At 48.6% G+C, this 6807-nt stretch overlaps 1 long non-coding RNA gene across 1 annotated transcript; it reads right to left on the reverse strand.

Annotated features, from left to right (window-relative positions):
* Positions 1–2924: 2924 nt before the first annotated feature.
* LOC148002347 (uncharacterized) lies at positions 2925–6579 on the reverse strand. The gene is made up of 3 exons (XR_015634362.1): positions 6158–6579; positions 4801–4954; positions 2925–3075 (listed from the first exon to the last, which is right to left on the reverse strand). It is a non-coding gene; the product is annotated as an uncharacterized LOC148002347 (long non-coding RNA).
* Positions 6580–6807: the final 228 nt, after the last annotated feature.

Here is a 6807-nt window from a genome sequence, read left to right on the forward strand (position 1 = left end):
CCTCCCTCTTGTCAGAGCTCAGCAAGTTGGCCATTTCACTCAGAAGTGAGGGGTTGAGGAGGGGAGGGAGCTCCAGAAGGCACAGATTCAACAGAATCAATTAGATAAATTACATTTTATTCAGAATGAAAAATATCAACCATTCACATTCAACATGTAGGTTTGCACGCGTCCGTGACATTGAGGTTGCATAGAAATTCTTGGGACTCCATTATTGCTAAAGCATAGGTCTGCTCTGACTTTTTAAAAGAGGGGAAAAAACAACCCTGTAAATGAAAAGAAAAGGAAAAAAAAACACCATGGCTTATGAAAGAACTAAATGTAGAAGGAACTACTTACAGAAAGAGCTGTCCTTGACCAGAGAACTCTCATGGTGACTTTTTCCATGACTTGAATCACAAGGGACAATAATAACAAGGAAGTGAAGCAATCAAAGCCACATAGGAGGAGGGGGGATTCTGGGCTTTGTCACTCCCTAGCTGGGTAGTACCTGCTGCTAATGCAGTGGTTCTAAACCTGTGTTCCCGACCCTGAGGGGTCGCATATCAGATATTCTGTGTATCTGACATTTACATTACAATTCATAACATTAGCAAAATTATAGTCATAAAGCAGCACTGGCAATAATGTTATGGTTGGGGTCTCCACAACATGAGGGACTGTATTAAAGGGCCATGGCATTAGGAAGATTGAGGGTCTATGCTATGGGTCCTGTCTATGCTAGAGAGTCCTGGGTGTGCCTCCGTGTTTCTCCTACAGGGTGAGGGAGAGCTGGGAGAGGTGAGCACAAAGGTCCCTCCGAGCTCTGAGCTTCTCTTGAGCCAAATGTGAAGAGTTTTGAGTCCGTTTCTCTAAGTGGCCTTTAGTCCCTTCGTTTGGATTGAGTTCAGTTACTTTCTTCAGTTAAAATGTTGAGCCGGAAACTAACAGGTGAGTAGTTCTGAGACCGGGGTGTTCTGAGGAAAGGGCTCAAACAGGAAATGAACCACCCCATACAGGAAGCTGAATCTCTGTCTCAAGATGACATGTTTCGTGTGTGGTGATGGGTCCTGTGTGAAGTACTGGGGAAGACAACACATTGTGAAGCAAGGGGGCCCTTCATGGATGAAGAGGGTCGGCAGTCTGGGGGGGAGAAGGGCAGCTTAGATAAGGACCTGGTTTTGTGCAGAACTGGACTTCCAAAGCATCCAGTAACTGAATAGTGGATTGTCGGCTGCTCGGAGGCGGTGGGAGTGCAATGAGCAGGCTGACTCCCGGAGAACGCTGCCCACCGCTGCAGACCTAGACAAAGCAGTGCTCTCTGCCTATCGCTGGCCACACCCCTTCTGGCCTTGATTGGCATGCCACCATCTTGCTTTCTGTCCTGCATCTCTTCCTTCCTTTTCTCATCCTCCTTTGGCTTTTCCTCCCTTAACTCATTGCCACCATCACCATGATGCCATTTCTAGTGTTTCATGTACTAATATATACATAAATACAGATATTCACATATACATATATACATATGTAAACACATACATATACACATACATCTATACATATACACATATATACCTACACACATATATACACGCATATATATGTGTGTGTATATATATCCCTGTACACGCACATACATGCACACATAACCTGTTCATGCACATACATACATACATACATACATACATACCTGCGTATATGTGACCATGTGCAAAGTCTTTCTGCACTGACTTTCCTACAACTGTCAGAATTGTAAGGTGGTGATTCCCAATCACTTGGCATGTCTTCATCTAGAAACTTCTGGACAGGCTCTGGGTAGGCTTTACTCAGTAGGTGACACCAGGAAGTATGGGGAGTATCATGGCTAGGGTGTGTGTGTGTGTGTGTATGTGTGTGTGTGTGTGTGTGTGTGTGTGTGTGTGTGTGTTGTCAACACAAGGTAGGGTCATCTGTGTAACTGGTCTTTGGCTACTTTGTGGGTTCTACTTTTTTCCAACCTTCTCCACCTCTTTTCTTCCACCCTTTCATCCCCTAACACTCATTAGGAGAGCGAAATGATAGAGGGGAAAGGGGGTTTTGTTATCATTAGACTACTTCCTACTGATTAGGGGTGCCAAGTCCCTTGGGGCAAGTTTGGTCTTTACTGGCAGGATATCTAATTTCCCCTCCTCCTCCGTCTCCTCCTCCCCCTCCTCCCCCTCCTCTTCCTCCTCTTCCCCCTCCTCCCCCTCCTCTTCCACCTCCTCTTCCCCCTCCTCCCCCCTCTTCCTCCTCCTCCCCCTCATCTTCCTCTTCCTCCTCCTCTTCTTCTTGCTTCTTCTTTACACATGACTACTTAACAAATTGCAACTAGTAACCAACCCAACCAACAATGACCCACACCTTCTCTCATGGCCCTAGCGTTTACGTACCCTCAGAATAGTTCCCAGGATTCCAAATGTCACACAACTGCAGAAACTACCTGCATCTGGCAAAACCATGCCCCCGATAGAGCATGAGGCAAATTATACTCAGCTGCTGTGGACAATCTGAAACAGCCCGCGTCCCACACCTGGGTTTAAAATGAAAACACATCCCCATACTCTTTCTGTGCGTTTTGAAGAAACCAAAATTCTCGCTACACATCTGGGAAGAGGGAACCTCATTGAAGGGGTTGCCCCCATCAGATCTGTCTGGAGGTAAGTCTGTGGGGAACTTTTTTGATTAATGGTTGATGCGGGTAGGTCCAGCTCACTGTGGGGTGGAGCCACCTTTGGGCAGATGATCCTGGGTTCTATAAGAAAGCAGGCTGAGCAAGCCATGGGGAGCAAGGCAGCAAGCAGCAACCCTCCATGGCCTCTGCATCAGCTCCTGTCTCCAGGTTCCTGCCTTGGGTTCCTGCCCTACCCTCCTTCAGTGATTGACTGCTATTTGGATGTGTGAGATAAAAAATCAACCCTGGTTGTGATCAATGTTTTGTCACAACAGTAGACAGCAAATCAGGAGAGAAATTAGTAGCAGTTGTGTCTGGGGAAAGAAAGGAAGATGGCATCCATAAGCAGCCAGTACGGTGGTCCTGGGTCACAGGTTCAGTTCTGACGTGGCCTTTCGGAGACACTGTGGAGACACACACATCTAAATGACCAGGGAAGAAAGGTGGTCAGGAGTGAAGGAGATGTCTCTGCCTCAACTCTGTCACCACCTGATGCTGTTCCCAAAGGCATCCTCTCTGAGATCGGAAACTTCTGCCCACCCTGTTCTGGATGGGTGCCCATCTGCAGCCAGAGGAAGCTGCTGGGCCGAGGAACTGCTGAGAACTCTTTGCTCTGGGGGAGCTGGGGGAAACTGAGAAGCAAGAGAGAGCAATGGTACCAGTGCCATCGCTGGGGATGGATGGAGTGATTGACGTTCAGAGAGTGACGTCATAGATTCAGACCCGAGAGCTCCCGAGTGGCGGGAAGGTCTGTGCATGTGACTTCCCAGAAGCCTGAACTCGTCGCCCCACTCAGCTTTCACGCGAGCTCTGGAGATCGAATCAGGTTCGTGTACTTAACGAGGCAAACATGTCCTTTGGGGCTGAGAATGGGTTCTAACGTCCTTCCAGCACCTCCCCATCCTGGACTCCAACAGTTCTCCCCGTCACCCACTGAGATCTTTGCAGTGAGTCCCAGGAAGTGGGGGGTGAGGGGCGTGTCAGAACTTCCTGGTTGGTAACCAGGATGCAAACCCTGCATTCCATGACAACTCAATGCCTGCCCCTCGTCTCCATGACGACTCCACGCCTGTCCCTCAGCCACATCACCTGCTAAAGCTTGAAGTGAGGCTTTGTAGACTTCACTGAAACACTCGGGGCCTTCGTGTCCTCCTCTAGATGGCGGGAGAAATATTGCGATGAGTCCTTCCTCCACAGGGGCCATGGGGGTCATGAATGAGGGGGACTTAGCTTCTTGTATAGAATGGACGCTTGTTACCTGTTCACTTGTTTGTGTCAGGCTTTCATAAGACTTATAATATTTCCATCATCCGGGGAAGAGTCCCCAATAAGAAAGACCATGGGATAAACGAAGCAAGTTCAAATTATAGTTTTCTCTGTGTCTACACAACATTTCCAGGTACACATATATCTTCATGAACAGAAGCAATTACAGGCTGCCCTGAATTTGTGTGTCTTCCTGAAGGGAAGCGTGAACCCACCAATGTACAGAAGACCTGGCAAGTCCTCTGGCTACTCAAACTCTAAAACTGACTCACCGAGGTCCCGACTTCTGCCTTCCTCTATGGAAGCCTACTCTCAAGGTGGCATCGACCATGGCTATCTTGTAGAAACATCAGGATGGCTCACGCCTCTGCTCATCCAGCCATGACTTCCTTTCCTCTCAAAGGAAAGCAAAGCCTTGCCCTTGGCCAATGCCACCTGCATGACCTGATATCCTGAGCTACCCTCAACATCTCCTCCAGCTGCCCCCCTTCACTCTGACCACATTGATTACCCTTAGCAACGCGACCTCTGACTGAGCTGCCTTCTGGATTGTTCTTCCTCCTTGGCCTTATGGCCCGCTTTGACAATTCTTTCAAGTCTTTGCAAAGGTCACCTTTTCCATAAGGCCTTTCACCAGCCACACCACTTAAAGGGACAGCCTTTCAACCTGACCCCACTGACAAGACTCAAGCCTTCTTCTTCCCAGATCATGTAGTGAGGGACGAGTGGTGTGTTCCTAAACACGGAGGCCAGAGGTCAATGTCGGGTGTCTTCCTCATTTCCTCTCCACCTTCTTCTTTGAGACAGGGTCTCTCACTGATAGTAGTAGACTGCCCAACTCATCTCTCTGCCTGTTTACTCACCTCATGTGTGGTCTGTCTTCCCAGAGAACGGCTCTCCCTACACAACAACTTCCAGATAAACCGTTTCACATCTTTGGGTCCAAGAAGGCTGTCTGAAGATGTGGCCAGCTGTGAGCACTGGGGAGGAGTTCCAAGAGGGTCTGCCATCACTGTGCTGGAAAAGATCTTTCAATGTACAGGACAGTCTCCCACAATGGATTCTCCAGCGCATGTGTCAGTGGTGCTAAGGTTGAGCTGCTGGACTGACTGTAGAAAGTCCTTTGGGTTCTGTTCTTGCTTGCCTGCCACACCCTAACATCCAGAGCAGGGCCTGCATTTAAGAGTCACTTCATCACTACTGAGGTGATGAATCAGACCTGGAAATGGTGCCTCGTGAAGACATCCCAACTCACTGAGGTCTCAAGGAATGAAAGAAAAAAAATTCTACTCAAATTAGTAACAGAAGAAAAAAAAAGTTGCTCTCTCCACAGCGAGAAAGATCCAGACCTTTGGTTGGGAAGGGTGGCTTTTCCTCAGAAAGAGAGATGACCCTTGGTAGGCCCTCCCGGAATTCGCACATTGTGTTCTAAGTTTAACACATCTTGTGCTCTTTTCTGCTGAAATCCTTGGCTCCAGCCCATAATATCCCTGCATCCAGGAAACCATTATGACTGGCCAGGGCAGAGGTCACCGCTATTGTAACCCACTTCCTCCATGAGGGTTTTAAATTTGGAAAAAGTTCTTACTACTATTGTACATGATGTCGACTCTCCGATAACCCCGGGATTATTTTTATTTGTCTCCTCTGACCACTGAGCCCCCAAAACAGTCTTTAAAAAACTTTCTGTGTAGGAGGGGGCTTTCCTCAGAACACAATGTTAACAAGCACTGAGTCACAGCCAGCCCCGATGGTATTTTCCCAAAGGGCCTTCAAAATGAAACTGTGTAGCTTTTTTTTTTTTTTTTTTAAGATGGGGAAAAGCCAGAATTCCAAGGGAGCAGTCATTTTCAGTGACGTTAAGGCGTTTGCCAAGGGCCCGTGTCCTCTCTGGAATGAACCGCCCACCTTTCACAGCAGGAGACGCGAGGGTACTTATACATGTACGCCGGTGGTACAACTGAGGCACCAGAGAGATCTCTGGATTGAAGTAGGGACCGCAGAGACTGCCAGGGCAAGAAACAGGGCTGGAATTCCAGACAATCCCTAAGTGGCAAGAGGAGAGTTATCATGACCCAACACATCGAGTATATCGCCATGGGGGGGGGGGGAAGAAGGCATGTTAGAGAAAGGGGGAACTGGGAGGCCTTTGACACGATAAAACGGGAAGTCAGGAAAAATTACTCTGACTCATTCTGTGAGTGTTTGGAGAGTCCTCACCTCTTCCTTGTGAGAGATGTAGACAGAAGGCGTGATAGCAAAACACCGACCCCATCCTCTGTGGAGAGCCTCTGCTGTACAGTGGGTGACCACTCTTGGTGTGTGCAAACATGGATGAGGGCATGGACCAGCTGCACACTCATGTGGAGTCCAGAGGACAACCTCGGCGTAAGTCCCCAAGTCCCACCTTTTGTTTGGATCAGTGTCTCACATAGGCCTAGAGCTTCCCTGCGTAAGCTAGCCACTTCCTCTGTCCAGCATCACACCGTGGCTGGGATTGAATACAATGCATCCCACTGTGCCTGTTTCTTTATGGAGCTCTGGACTTTGTGAGCACCCGTGGAGGCATCTCCCCAACCCCTAAACTATATACGTAACCTCTTTGTGACTTAGTTTCCCTTCCGTGTTAATGCTGCTTTTCCTCCGATTCTAAGGGCACCAAGGGCACCAGCACCGTCTTATGTCATGTGCGCATGCGTTGCGTCACATGACTAATAACAGCCAATGAGAGGTAGGAGATAAGTATGTCTGAGGCTGCAGAGCTAGAGGGCTTCATTCCCTATGCCTGACGCTGGAGAGACAAATGCTGTACCAGCTGCAGGAGCCTTGGTCACCGTGGAGCCTAGTGGCCCAGTTCTTGCTGGGTCCTG

The sequence above is a fragment of the Rattus norvegicus genome, chromosome 12, assembly GCF_021556685.1.
Source record: "Rattus norvegicus strain SHRSP/BbbUtx chromosome 12, alternate assembly SHRSP_T2T, whole genome shotgun sequence".
In the NCBI taxonomy this organism is placed as follows: domain Eukaryota; kingdom Metazoa; phylum Chordata; class Mammalia; order Rodentia; family Muridae; genus Rattus; species Rattus norvegicus.